This window comes from Gouania willdenowi, chromosome 5 (assembly GCF_900634775.1).
Source record: "Gouania willdenowi chromosome 5, fGouWil2.1, whole genome shotgun sequence".
In the NCBI taxonomy this organism is placed as follows: Eukaryota; Metazoa; Chordata; class Actinopteri; order Blenniiformes; family Gobiesocidae; genus Gouania; species Gouania willdenowi.
Genome location: NC_041048.1, coordinates 13,768,194 through 13,771,041, shown reverse-complemented (window position 1 = coordinate 13,771,041; position 2,848 = coordinate 13,768,194). Strand labels below are relative to the sequence as shown.

Sequence of the window (2,848 nt, the reverse complement as noted above, 5' to 3'; positions counted from 1 at the left end):
GTTGGTATTGTCTCACTTTAAGACAGTCCGCTTCCTTTAATGCCTCGATTATCTTCAAAGCTTTGACCTTCTCCACCACCAGTTGGTTGTACTGGTCTCTCTGGATTTTTGAGTAATTCTCCGCCTTCTTGAGAGTGTTTCTCATTTCTGTGTTTCTCTGTAGATGTTCATCCATGAGACTTTCCTTCTTTTGCAAATCAATTTCTCTGTCATGGATGGTCTTTACAGCCTCATCATGCTGATGAAAATAAAACCGCTCCTACTGCTCAAGCAGGTTGTTCAACTGAACAATGTCATGCAGCAAAATAACCTGCAAATTATTTTTGAGCGATCCGAAGTCAGTGATGGTTGATACAAATACCATGATTTCTGTTTTTCATCACATCACATCAGTCTAGCATGGGTGTCAGGGGGCTGTGGTCATTCTTGGTAGTAGGCACGTCAATTTGACAGTCATCAGTGTAGAAATGGTAAGACATGCCATGCTTCTTAAAAATCTATCCAAGTGGGAGGAGGTACAAAGAAAAAAGAATGGGTCCCAGGATAGTCCCCTGGGGGACTCCACAATGAAGCGGGGCAGAAGAAAAGGTGGAGTCCCCCAGCCTGACGGAGAAGGACCACCCCAACAGGTAGGATTTAAAGCATTCCAACACGATCCCCTTGACACCCACGCAATGTATTGGGCGGTTTAAAAGAGTTGTGTGGTCGACTGTGTCAAAAGCAGCCATCAGGTCTAAAAGCACTAAAATGGCAGAGCCTCCAGAATCAGTCATTAAAAACAGGTCATTAAAAACCTTTAAAAGTGCTTTGTAACCTGACTGGGTCTAAAATGACATTTTCATCTAAAAAAGGTTGCAACTGTGCAAAAATGCATTTCTCTAACATTTTGGACACCTGGGGTAGTTTGGAAAATAGGCGATAATTTGCTAAGATTACAGGGTCATGGCCAGGTTCTTTAATCAGAGGCTCAACAACAGCTTTCTTACAAAAGGAGGGCACTATGCCAGAAGTCAAACTACTGTTGATGATCTCCTTGACAGAAAATCCAATGGTGTCCCAAACCTCTTTAAAAAAGCGAGGAGGGACTGGGTCTGTGAGACAGGAGGAGAGTTTTAGTTTGGTAACCATTCCTGTGATCAATGACAATGACACAGACTCAAACTGACAAAACAAAGCTGAGCACTGAGTGGACATCAAACACCACAATAAAGAGGGAGATATGTTGTCACTAATAGAAGCAACCTTATCATTAAAAAATCCATTGTTATCTTCAGTGAAGTGGACAGACTCGGATTAAAAACAGAACCAATCGTTTTAAAAAGAATGCAATGCTTACTGACATTATTAAAAAAATTGGGGGGGCGGGATGTCGGCGGGGGGCCTTGGGGTTGGGGGTTGGGGTTGGTGGCGGGATGCGCTGGGTGCTCGGCTCCTTGGGGCTTTCTCGGATGTGTGTGTGGGGGGTGGTGGCTGCTACTTGGACTGGGATCTCTGGGGCATCTGGGGTGCTGCTCTGCTGTTGGGGGGGTGGCCTTGGGCTCCTTGGCCCCCACTCTTTCTGCTGGCCTGGCTGCATCTGCGGGCCCGGAGCAGCTCCTGGGTTTGCAGTAGCGGTTTTTGCACATACACTGGTCTACAATGCACTGGCACGCCTTGGGATGTGGAATAAAACTCGTACTAGGCTTAACTTTAGACACGTTGAGCCCAAATACCTGCTTTAGGTATTACCACTCACTCCTTCCCTGGGCACAGTTAAGTGACGAAACAATAGTCAAGATTGTCTGAGGTCCGGGTCCGGACCAATAGCAACAGCCTTGAAAGTATTCAAACTGCAGTATTTGGATTTTTGTTCCAACTTAGATGCATTATGATTTAGATGCCCGGGAAGTGAGCTTATACATCCTTGCATATTAGGTTGAATCAACTTAACTGCTTTGCCTTAAATGACATTCATTTTAAGCGGTGTCCAGATGCGATATTGATATCGGATATCAGTCCGATATCAGCCAGAAAATGAATATCGGATTTTATCGGACTGCATCTAAAATCTAAATATATATATATATATATATTATATTATATTATATTATATTCATTCAATTTTAGAATTCTGTTGATATTATGTTGAAGGTTAAAATGTATGTAACCAATTGGTTAATAATAAATGGGTCAGTTTTTCTCATACCTACTGTCGTGGCCATACCAGCCTGTCATTGCCCGATCCTGTTAGATCTTGGAAGCTAAGCAGGTCTGGGCCTGGTTAGTAGTTGGATGGGAGACCACTGAGAATTCCAAGTGCCACAGTGGGGTGGCAGTCGCTGCAGTGGTATCTGTCATTGTGAGTGTTGGTGGTGGTCGGAGGGTCCAATGGCGCACTATGACAGCCTCGCTTCCGTCAGTCTGCCCCAGGGCAGCTGTGGCTACAACAGTAGTTTGCCACCACTAAGTGTGGAGTGAAAGAATAATGCCTTAATTCTGTAAAAGCGTCTTTGAGTGTCTATGATAAAGCGCTATATAAAATTGATGCATTATTATTATTGTTGTTTGAGTAACATCACTTGATCAAGCCTTTTCTAGCATCCCACACTACAAAATAAGTAATAAAAGTATGTATGATTCGTGCTGATATCGGATCGATATTGGCCATAACTCAAGGCTGCATTATCGGCATTGTATCGGAAGTGAAAAAGTTGTATCAGGACATCCCTAATTCATGCATTACCGCAAAAAAGTCAAATAATACATGCAAGATGCTTTAGTGTTATAAGCAGTCAAATAATCATCAAAGTCTTAAAACAAAAAAAAGCGTTGTATATGTATATGTCATATAGGTTTTGACCAAAAATTT

The 2,848-nt window shown here is 42.8% G+C and overlaps 1 pseudogene; it reads left to right on the top strand.

Moving 5' to 3' along the window:
• Nucleotides 1–2,189: 2,189 nt before the first annotated feature.
• LOC114464152 (uncharacterized) lies at nt 2,190–2,307 on the top strand (annotated as a pseudogene).
• Nucleotides 2,308–2,848: the final 541 nt, after the last annotated feature.